We start from the raw sequence: 12922 nt of genomic DNA, 5'->3' as shown, positions 1-12922 counted from the left end.
TACCTGTAATTTACTGGAACTGCACGTTTCACTTCGGGTCGGCGCCATATCTCCGGCATTCCGAACCCCGGCCCCTAAGGGGAAAAAGACATAAGCGTTAGCACTTGCTGCAATAAGACAATGAACATTATTATTAAGCTTGAACTTTTGAACTTGCTACAGAACTCTTACAGCACCTTACCTGAATAGTCAAGCTTATTTGAACTCCCATCAAACCTCAATCCAGTGAAGTAACTGGGTTTCAACGCGCCCCTGCATCAGAAGCAGGATGGAGAACTCATCCTTCCAGACCCTAAGGTGAGACTTCACGGGGAATCGAGGAAGGGTATCGTGGAGGGCTGGAAGGGAGTGGGAGGCTTGAGAATTATTCCGTCAGTAGGTAATACTCCCTTTTCACGCACAGGGGAATATTCCTGCGAGCCAGTGAGTCCATCTTCAGAGTCCTGCGCTTCACCATAGAAGAAGCATCAGCACTCAAAGCCAGACCTGCGCCTCCGTGGGAATCAGGTGAGCGTGACACCTGATTAAGTCAGCCTTGGGCTGAGAGCTAGTGTTTGGATGTTCTGCAGTGTCCCACTCAAGACCTAAGTCTCCGAGGTCATGCCCTACATAAGGTTTCCTGGAATTTGCCTCTGTATACTAACAGGTAACCTGACCACTACTCCATTAACGGCTAAAATGACAGGCATACGTGGGAATTTGAGAGGGGGATTATTAGGCAACTTAGTGGGCATCAGGGGATCTCTGGCCAGAGCTTCTGAGATTACCAGAGGGGAATCCACTACAGTTGGACAGGCCCCAGTGTCCCTAACAGCAGAGCTTACTACATCATCTGCCAGCACACTATCCTTAAAGGGGAAGTTCTATAAGGAAATGTTTTGGACCATTGGTTCAGGCATGTGTTTGAGAGCATAAATCGATTCATCAGAATTATTTTTCCAAAGCATCTTTCCTTAGTTTTTCTCATGCGAAACCGACAGGTCAGAAACCGCAATCTTCTGCTAATCGTATCCATTGATCCATTGCCCTAAGTTCAAGTGCCCTAACTGCAGTAAATCATATCACTCGCCCTTCAAATTGACATCATTAGACACTTATGCCCCATGTCACAATACCAGTGCACGTCTCCTTTGAATGTCCTCTGTCCGCAACCTATCATTGTGTCTGCGTTGAAATTTCAAGATGCCTCTTTCTCTCGATAAGTATCAGCATACCCTTTCTGATGAGACATTAGAGTTTCTTCTTCCTTAGTGTCACTCTATTTCATTCCAATCCTCCTTATATTTGCTATGTTTAGCTATCTACCAAGTATGACATACTGAGAACAGGTACTTACCCTACCTCTAATAAATAAACTGTGTTAGTGTTTTATATTTAAATACTTTTAATATAATGTACACATTTCTTTATTAAACCATTCAAAACTTGTATATTTAAATGACTTATCATGTACATGTGCCAATGTGAAATGTCAAAGATCAGGCCTATTCCTGTTGTCTTTGCATTGGGGTCTTTGAAAAATGTCTGTCTCTTCTCAAAATGTCACATTGCGTTACTTTAGATGAATTACAATTTATTTACTGTTTCTCAGACAGTTGATTTTATTCTCACAGCAAATCAGCCCAACCTATATGAGCCGGAAGATACAGGAGGAAATGCTTGAGGGAGATAAAAGGCAAAAAGAAGCCCGGCGTGGAGAAAAGGGCACCGTGCTAACTGTTTTCGAGACTGTGGGAGCTGGAGCAGTCTCTTCTGCTACACACTGCAATTGACTCATTCATTCATTCAATTCTGCTGAAAAACAAAACGAAAGAACAGACGCAGTGCATTCTAAGAAAAGGGCTGTGTTCCTTTAATTTACTTCCTCCCCCCCTGAGGCTTTGTTCCGAAGGCGTGTCACGTGACTCATCATGTGTGGAGGAAGCGACTTGATAAGCACCTGCACTTCACCCTTGTGGCGAGAAACCCGGTGTGGAGAAAAGGGCGCCATGCTAACTGTTTTCGAGACTGAGGGAGCTGGAGCAGACCATCTCTTCTGCTACACACTGCAACTGACTCATTCATTCATTAAATTCTGGTGAAAAATGAAACGAAAGAACAGACGCAGTGCATTCTAAGAAAAGGGCTGTGTCCCTTTAATTTACTTCCTCCCCCCTGAGGCTTCGTGCCGAAGGCGTGTCACGTGATTCATCACGTGTGGAGGAACCGGCTTGATAAGCACCTGCACTTCACTCTTCACTCTTGTGGCGAGAAGCCCGGCGTGGAGAAAAGGGCACCGTGCTAACTGTTTTCGAGACTGTTTGGGAGCTGGGAGGAGCTTAAAGAACTTCACAACGTAGAAGTCACCAGCCGCAATGACAGCTGAATTTGGCCGAACATTTGTCGCGGTGGTAAGCCCACCCGTAGCAGTCTACATCGGCACACAATTACTTAGAATTGCGACTCGTGATTAAAGGCAAACCGAAGTCTAGGCAACAGAGTTGGGTAGTCTGTAGTAGTCCGCGGAGGCACGGGGAGCGGAGGCTTCTCCTGACCTCTTCAGACTTTCTGGACCCCCTTCCTGTCCCCCCAGACTCCATGGAGGAGTCGGGGCGAGCCTTACGCAGCCGTTCGAGTCGTGAGGACTCTGGATTGGACCTTAGGAGCCCTTTAAAAAAGACAACCCGCCAGAGGCGCTTGGGCAACACGTCAGCCACAACAATGAATAAACAGGATCTATCAGGTAAGATCCTTCGAGACCCTATCTGCAAAGATATAACTTTAAATTCTGAGAGTTATTCTGTTAACAACCGTCCCCCTCCCGCCTCCCAACCATCTCAATCACCCCCTTTACAGAAGCAACTTTTTTTTCCTACCTGCGAACAGGTCTCCTGCTCCCGTTTCCGCGTCCGCCGCTTTGGCGAGGTCTCCGCTGGTGGAGCCGTTGGGCGGGTCCACGGAGATGGAGGACGCTGTGTTTACGGCATGTCGACTTTCGAGCGCAAGTCTAGGTGGGGAGGTAGATGGTGGGTTGCAAGCCGAAATAAGAGCGGGGGGGTGGAGCAGTCACTGACACAAAGATGAAGGAGATGAAGGAGGGGGCCGTGTGCGACATGTCAACGCTGAAGGAGAATGACTACGCGGATAAAGGAGGAGAAGTCATTACCCTGTCCCCATTTAGCGGTGCGGCTGAATTAGTAGCAGACGGGACTATAGTGAAACCAAAGGAGGGCGGGGGAATTCAAGATAAAGAACAGCAGACCCAGTGTGCGAATGTAAATGCTGGAGCCCGCATAGACATAGCTATAGAGGTTCACCCGACAAAGCTATGTGCGGACTTGAAAAGCCCGGTAACAGTACTGACAATGGATGAATCAATGCTAAATGAAAGCACAAGCACTGAGGATACATCAATACTAGAAAACTCATGACTTGACTCAAGGATGAACATGGACGACAGTAATCTTCAAAAACAGGCCCCCTTGTCTATAAGTAATGTGAAAAAAATTACAACTAACCTAAGTAGCGAAAACAGAATTAACGACCAGGTAGACTCATCATCGGAAGCAAATATACAACGGCAGGTTCTACATGAAGATATCTCAGTACATAAAGAAAAAGACGTTCTGAGTATCGATAATAATACAGATGACAACGGCCCTAAACAAGTGCTTAAAACACATGAGGAGTATGAGGAAATGCCAAGGCTTGGCCAATTGTTACCACTCAATACGGCAAAAAAAGTAGCGCAAGTAGCGCAAGAGCTAAAAGACAGAAAACCCATATCATTGATAGCTAAGGGAAAAAGATATTTAGAGCCTCAATTGAAAAAAACAATGAGAAAGGTTAAACCTAGAAGAAAAGCGAATTTGTACCTAGTAAATTCAGTTGCCAGATTTTTCAAAAAAACACAGATGGAAATACATGATCAAAGGGAGGAATTATCTGACGCGGAATTACTGGAGGGCGATATTTTCCAAATATCAGAAGATATTCCTGAGGCAAGGCCTGCCGTGTTAGGGATGAAAACAGCTCCCCTGCGAACCGGGTTAAAACCAGGTATTCGATATTTCAAAGATCCAGAAATATGTGAGATACCTGTCGGTTTGAATGTACAACCCCTAAAAGAAAAATCATCTGAGAATTCACACGAAATTTGCAGCGAAGGCAGTAAGTTGATTCCTACCCAGCTAAATACATGGACGCCTGGCATAGTGAATGGAAGTACTGTTAGTGACAGCACTAACGAAAAAAAACAAATGACATCACTGGAGTCTAGCACTGAAATAGCAGCCAAAAATGGACTAGTAGCTACAAAATCGCGGAGAAGGGAAGAACCCCAAGATCTTTTAGAAACAGAAAAGAACGACAGAATTACGAGTAAGGAGAAAATTAAGCTTCAAGAAATTAGCGGACCAAGAATGAAATCAGTGGAGGATGACACGAGGAAGAAAAATTATGAGCACCCATTAGGAAAGAAACTAGTTCCAGAAATCGAACTATTAAGAAAAAAACAAACAATGGCTTATGACTCCAGTAACAGTTTTACAACAGGATCACATGCCTGTCACCATTCACAAAATAGAAGATCATGGAATGGGACAGAGAACAATGAGACAAATATGTCAATGCAAAACGGGAGATCTGCAACGATGAATATTGCCAATGAGAAAGAATGAACAACAAAAAAACCTGACATCTTTGGGATAATGTCTGCAATGAACATCGCCATGAACCCATTTTGCAAACTATATGAATCCATACATGAGACCTCAAAAGACCAGCAAACACTGATAGCAATGCTTCATTCGAAAATGATCTATGTGGAAGGTTTTATCATGGCAAATTAACTCAGGTGGGGGAAACCCCATATACCCGAGGGCATAGTCGACCGAGACGTTGACCAACAACTCAATTTCGAAGCAATGAGAGTTAGGCAGCAACTTAACTCAATTGCTACCCAGACAGAGGATAAAATAAAAAAAAGAGATGAAATAGACCAAGAATCAGGAGATGGGAGGGGTTACTTACAAATGATAAAAGAGAATGATAACCCCAGCCGAAAATGCGGTGAAGAATCCAAAAGCATCCCCCAAACGAAAGTTCAAATCCAGCAAGGGGGAAAACAGAAGGGGTCGTTAGAGAACCAATCCATAAATGGATGTGTAGTTTTGACTCTGGAAAAAGATGGAATAAGCAAAACAGTGGCGGAGGCCACTGGAAACAGAAGGTTACATAATGACCAGCAAAAATCAAAAGGACAATCTGAGGTCAACGAGAAAAAACATCTGAAAACACAAACCAGAGGACAGTCAACTTATCCGCTGTTCGAAAATGGTAAAATAAATGTAAATAAAGCTGGGCATAGACTGGTCGATCGCACACTAAATCAATGCAAGAAACTGACACCTCCCAGGAATCAAGAACTAAATTAAAAGAAAAAGAGAACAACCGAGCAGCTCTAACTGCGGAAACAGGACCACTGAATAGGGTAAATGAAACTCATACGATATCAACAGGCATAAGTGACCAAGATGACGAAGATAGTGAAGATAGTATTGACATTATGGAGTTGTCAATCTATCCTGAGGAAAGTGGGGATATAGAGGCTAGCCTAGAATCGTCGGAACTGGAAACTGAGCAAACAAAAGATAAAGCTAACATTACTGAAAAGATAGAGATAGTTAGCAGCCCTTTTTTTTACATTAGAAGATAGGCGAAAAAAAATCGCCATAGCGCAAGGGGGCAGTGAAAGTGATAGACCAATAATCAAGGAAAAGATAACAAGAACTACTGGAAACAAAGAGAAAGAACGGGACTCAAGTTCATCAAATTATCGAAGACGATCGAGAAGCCCCAATAGAGCCTCAAAATCGCAAATGTGGAAGGAAGGAAAATCTGTCAACAACCAAAAATCAGATTACACGCGAAAGGGAAATCAAAGAGACGTAACTCCAGAAAGAAAGGGGAGAAATACAAGAAAGAACTCAGAGAATGAGAAAGAGGATTATATCCCATATAGGAAAAAAATTAGAAGTGAAAGGTCCTTTAAATTAGAACATGTGGGCGAACAACGAGATGACTTGATATTGAACAGAAAGAACGTATTGGTTCTCATGAAGTGCATACCAAATTTGAGACAAATAAATTCTGAAGATGTCAGATTTGTGGAATTTAGTTCGTCAGGCAAAAGAGACAGTGTGTATCTACACATTCCATCACCAATAATCAGAGCCATGCTAATAGCTGAAGCAGAAAGTTTTCTGATGCTAGGGTACGATCTAAGCATATATTGTCAAAGAAATCAACAATCGGAACAGGAGAATGACAAACAGAGAATATTTGAACAATCACAACCAAAAAGGGTGAAAACAAGGACTGATATTAGCGGTCTGCGATACAGATCAAATGAAAGTGCAAAGCGGAACAATGAAAAACTTTTGAATGCACCAAGCATTGACATAGAAGAGAAGTCAAACTTGAAAGGAACCCGGATTGTGATTGAGCCACCGAGAACTCCTCACCGGGACCCGTTAAATAATGGAAAACAGCCTAAGGGTCCGGTGAGGAACCTGACAATAACAGTTCCACAGGAAAATGTAACAAGAGAAAATGAGCTAAATGCAAACCAATTACCAAAAGACAAAGCAGATAGTACGGTATCAAGATGGACATGAATCTCAGAAGCACTAGCTAGAAAGAGCTAGCCACCCAGAGAAATAAAGGAGCCCTGGGATCAGAGATTAAGAGGAGAGCAAGAAGAAGAGTTGAATGATATCACACTGGATAGTTGGAACACCAGAGGCTTCAGCCATTTACTAGCAAAAAGCGATGTGAATGAAACTTGGCTAATTAATAAACCCTTCCTAGAAGGATATGAAACTTTCTTAGCACCAGCTAACTTCTCGGGAAAGGGTCGCCCAACGTCAGGTCTAATGACAGCCATTAGATCAGGTGTGGGTATTGAACACATAAAAACAGAACTTTCAGATGCCCATTTTCAAGTAAACATTTTTAGATGGATAAAAACGGCGGCGGACACTAACATTCAAAAAAGCGAAAACAAAGAAACACTTGGTGTGATAAACACCTATTGGAATCCGGACGTAATCAAGAACGATGACTTTTTGAAAACAGGAAATTCCATACTAGAAAAAATGTACGTAGACTGGGCACCAAAATACGTAATAGTATGTGGGGACCTGAACGCGGTATGCCCTAGCAAGCAATTTAATAAGAGAAATATAAAAAAGGTACCATTAAATATGGCTCGGGGACACCTCTGGATGAAGATGATGTCAACATGGAACCTCCACAGTTTAGAAACATCTATGCACAGTGAAGGGCCAACAATCCCGACGTGGGAGCGAAACCACCAGAAAGCAAATTTAGACCACCTATTTGTTTCCAATGAACTGTTGAAGATAATGCTCAACTTTGAGGTAGTGAAAACATTCAACAGCGACCACAATTTATTAAAGGCGACGTGGACAAACATAAGGTCACCCAGGAAAATTATGATGACTAAAATTGAAGACTGCAGTGGAGGTACAAGACTAAGACTTCCAGCAAAGGCAGTTGAACAACTGACGAGTATCTATACTGACATATGTAAACTGAACCGAGACACAGGAATTAGAACAGGAAAGAACAACATTGACTATCGTCCTCTATTACAAATCTATGAAAAAAAGAAAAAATTGTGGCCTAACTGTGAGATAAAAGATCATATTCATGAATTTAACAAAAACATTGTGGAAGAAAGAAAAAAACTAAGAAAACTTAAACGTCTCGCAAAAAAGGAAAACACTCCGGAGATGTTGAACCAAGTAAAAAACACTGTAAGGTCTTTCAAAAGCTGGCTTTGGCTCAATAGAGCAACAATTGAACAAGCAGATGCCGCCGCAATGTTACGGACGATATGTAGCAGGAAATCAAGAGACTTTTGGTCCCTGATAAGAACAACTTTGAGGGCTCGAGAGAACATAATAAACAACTTTTTGGGAGAGGAGACTTGGATGAAATTTTTTAGAAATTTGTTCAAGAAATTTGGACAGCAGGATACAATAACCCCCGTCTCCCTATATTCCCCATGGGAAACAGCGTGGGATCGGGATGACATTATGAGAAAACTGGTGCGGTTAAACAAGCCGAGGGACCCAGGCCCTGATGGTATCAGAAATGCTGATCTAAAAGAAAATAAAGAAGAATGGGCACATTTCATCTATGAAGTAATAAAGAAGTGCACTCTCCATAGAACCATACCCATCTCATGGACAATGGCAACCATAGTGCCAATATATAAACATTGACCAAGAGAGAAGCCTAAGAATTACCGCCCAATAGCACTTTTAGACGTGATTGGAAAAATCTTTGGTTCACTTCTTCTGGAAAAATTCCAACACTGGGCAAGAGATTCGGGCAATGAAGACCCTTTACAATCAGGGTTTGTAAAGGATGCAGGGACAGCTGTAAACATTCTGCTACTAAGTATCTTAAAAAACAAGACACACGAAGGAAGCCCGAAAATCTATCTAGTATTTGTAGACCTGGTCCAGGCATTTGACCAGGTCAACAGGGAAAGACTATAGGACAAATTGAGAGCTAAAAAATGTCCGACTGGAATTTTGGCACCGATAAGAGCTCTTCACCAAGGCACCACCATAAGAGCACGTCTAAACCAAGCAGGACTACTTTCTGAAGAAATACCTACGGCCAGGGGAGTGAAACAAGGGTGCCCCCTCGCCTCAACACTATTTAATTCATATCTCTGGGACATCAAAGAAGGAGAGGAGGCGACACATGCTTTTCCACCCACAACAGGAAGATCAAAAATTGCAAGACTGTTATATGCAGATGATCTCATTCTGTTGGATTTGACACCAATTGGACTACAGCGACAACTCAATCAGCTGGCAGACTATGTGAAGAAGAACAACTTGGAAATCAACAAAAGTAAAACTAAAGCTATGATCATGGAAAAACATAACTCTCATACTGAAAAATTCAGATGGACCCTAGACGGAGAAAAAATTGAACAAGTGAAGGAATTCAAGTATCTGGGGGTAATCCTCAGTAACAATAGTCAGGAGTCTGCAATGAAAAATCATCTCTTGGAAAAAACAAAGAAGTTGGCGACTCAAGCCAAAATGATTGACGTAAGATTTTGCAAATTCACCATAAATCCCTTGATACAATTCTACAAGGGAAAGGTGGTGCCATACCTAATTTACGGAGCCGATGCAATGCTAACGATACCATGAAAATTTTGGAGGCTAATATTAGAGTCGATGGTGGTAAGAAACACATTAATGCTATACAGAAAAATCAAAATTAGCAAATGTCCAAGTGTAGCAACCATCATTAATACAGAACTTGAGGATCAGAGAAGTAATTTGCTCATAAATTGGGCAATGGAAAATCAAAATACTCTGATGCACATTGACAGCACTGAAGAAGAGCTGATTCAAAACCCAAATAAAGTCAGAAAAAAATTGTTGGAACGAGACTCGATTCAGACGACGTCTTTGCAAAACAGAAGTAAAATAATTAACCATCAACCGCTGACAACAAGGGGCATAAATGAAATGCCAAATTACTTTAAAAAATTTCCAAACAGACACTTAAGAAGAATCTTCAGGCGTTTTCGCTTAAATCTTCTACCCACAAATGAAATCAGAGAGATAAGAAAGATTGGTTGTCGCTTTTGTAAAAAACCAGACGAAATTGAATCATTGAGGCATTTGTTGTTGACATGCACAAATCTGAGGGATTGGAGAGACAGACACCTTGGCCATATACTTAAAGAGTCGACAACATGTGGTGAAGAGGATTGGTGGAATAAATTCATAGAGGGAGACAACACCTCCCATGTTATAGCGGTTGCACAATTCCTCACGAACTTGAAATTAGAACTTCAGGAATGAATCAAGGGGGAAATCCTCTTACAATATACTAAGCTGTAAATTAGTCTGTGTTAGGAAGGAAGGCCAACTTTTATTATTGTATTGTCCCCTTTGCACCGCTGCATATTCTTTCTTTTGTTTCGCTGCCTATTGTTTGTCAGAGGAGGACATTCTCCCGTTTGATTTCATAGGCTGGAATGGACAATTCGGAAGGAGGGAAGGAAGGGAAAAAAATATTTATTATCTTGTAAAATGAATCAAGTAAATAAAATAAATACATTTACAAAAAGGCAAAAAGATGGGCAATCTACTGTAAGTTGTGTTGATCAATCACAGGATCCTGATCCTATTCTCATGGAAGATGTGTCCACTTGGTGGACCTGCCTTCAATGTGAGGGAATGCCAACTTTAGTCGAGAACTGCTGTTGCAGAGCAAAACTCTGGCTGCTTGGCCTACATAGCTATAGGAGAACTTCCACCGCTATGCATTACCCAGCTGCATGACTTCAGGGCCACCTGCCTTACACGATCCATCTTGAGAATGATGATGGTCCCAATGCACAAACTTAGAGCAACACTTTGCCATCGCTCTCCAAGTAATGAGAATGTTCTGTGTGTGTACATTTTATTTGTGCCAACCTTGAACTGTAGTCGTTTATGTGGTTCTCCTACTAAATTGTGAGTGTGATGGGAGACTGACATTAAACATGTTCATATATTTAAAAAAAGGTTTAGTGTTACTTCAAGCCAAACTATTCAATATTGTATCATAGCATTCAATGTACTTGTCCTTTAAAGCTAAAGAAAACATTTACCTATGTTCCTAACTTTTATTGCCAGTCAGGCAGGTGAGGTATGTATGGTATGTGCTACTTTATTGAATGATATTAATGATTGTTGGTAAATATTATTTTGTTTCCAAGTAATAACATAAATGATAATTTCTTTAGAATCAATAAAAGTTTTGAAAAATCAGAATGTCTGCAATCCTTAATATTATTGTGTCATTCACCTTCCAACATGCTACATGTACAGTAATCCATCCAAAATACTATGATTGTGGAAGAATATTGAATATTTTATATTACATTGAATATTTTATTCTCAAAATGGTCTATATATGCATTAATATAATATTGCTCGAAATCGGAAGTCCCATTCATGAAAATCAACATTTGAATTCAAAATGTTACCGTCACAATCTGGCTAATCAAAAGATATGAATCTCACTATGTCGTAACGACCGGCGTACCACCTGGGCAATGCTTAGGTCAGACTCATGCTCCTTAAGCACCAATCAGGCCTCTACGATAGCTGCTGCCTCATGGGTTAAGTTCTATGAGAACAAATTTGCGCTTCCCCGGTCATTCTATGACATCAATGTAAAAGAACCATCTATTCCAAAGCTACCAATACCCTTTTGGTCCCTAGACGACATTGAATGTGCAATGCATGCCCTAAAATATTCTAAGGCAGCTGGCCCGGATGGTATTCCGCCCTGCGTTTTAAAACGCAATCCCTTGCTGTGGGCAAAATTACTGAAATCTTAATTTGATAATGTCTTAACAACTTTAGATATCCCTTCGTCTTGGCTTGGCTCAATAATTGTACCATCCACAAAAAGGGCCCAAGGGACAACCCAGCAAACTATCGGCCAATCGCCTTGATAGATGCTGCGGCTAAAGTGTTTGCAATTCTGCTACTTCGGGAACTTCATGTTCATCTGAAAAAACACAATATCCTTTCGCGCTTCCCAATTGCCTTTCGGGCCCAGATCGGAACAGCACTAAATGCAACGCTAATGGCACACTTGCTTGCTAAAAGAAAGATTCCTGATGCTAGGCACTTGTACATGGCTTCCATAGAGTTGACAGCCGCTTTTGACTGTGTGGTGCGGGGGCTCCTCTGGCAAAAAATGCACACAATGGGTATTCCATCGCATATCATTTTTCTAATAGCAAAACTGCACGCAAATACTGTATATTATGTCAGAGTAGACCAGGCAGGTGCAACCACCATTCCCATCCCAATTGGGGTGGGGGTCAAGCAAGGCTGCAATCTGGCGGCCACACTGTTTAATTTTACTTATGTGGCATCAATGACACTTGGGCGCAACAAATCAGCTACCCTGCAAGACTGGGCCATTCAAAAATTCATTGGCTTGCGTTCGCTGATGATATTGTAATTTTTGATCGCACACCAAAAGGCTTGCAAACAAAGTTGTCACTATTTGCTCAATACTGCTCTTCCCCTAATCTATCATTCAGTGCAGGAAAATCTTATATATTCATATTGAACAATATCAAGAGACGTCTTTGCTCCTGGAAGTGGACCATCGGCAGAACCCTTATTTCTAGGGCAACCTCAATTAGATACTTAGGTTACACAGTATCTGACTCCAATGCAAATACAATGTGGAAGAACGTGCTGAATGAAAAGGACAAAATTCTTAGTACCCAAATGCGCATGGTATTCAATAATTATTGTAAGTTTTCCTCACTTCTTCTCTTTGAGTTTTATACCCTCAAAGTTGAGTCGATTATACTTTACGCACTCAACATGTTTTTGGCGGACATAGATCAATTCCGTGATCAACTACAAGGACGCTTATGGAAGGGGGTGCTGCGCTTGGTTTATTCCCTGCCTAATGTGGTACTAAGGCAGGAATTGGGCTTAACGTCATTGTCTGCCCGTTACAACTGGTGGCAACTATCCAATTTGGGAAAAATGCTATTCTCCCCGAAAAATTCTCGGTGCGAGGATTTGTGGTTAATGCTAAATGCTGCCAATCCGCCATCTATTGGAAACTTCTACAGCAAAATGTGCGCATTATTGGCTGATTTAGCCATGACCCCTGCTGACCTAGAATTTCGGCAAGCGCATGTTAAACTCCACCTATTTGCATACGTCTGGTGTAAAACATTAAACACTATCGATAAACTTAAAACCTACAAAGAAGCGGCCACATTTTCCACAGGTCGCCTATCGCACAAGACTTATCTGTTGCAATTTCCATGCCCTAAAGCAAGAGATCTATA

This window comes from Ambystoma mexicanum, chromosome 7p (assembly GCF_040938575.1).
Source record: "Ambystoma mexicanum isolate Mex_15411 chromosome 7p, UKY_AmexF1_1, whole genome shotgun sequence".
In the NCBI taxonomy this organism is placed as follows: domain Eukaryota; kingdom Metazoa; phylum Chordata; class Amphibia; order Caudata; family Ambystomatidae; genus Ambystoma; species Ambystoma mexicanum.
The sequence above is the reverse complement of the archived record's forward strand: the minus strand, read 5'-3'. Positions refer to the sequence as shown.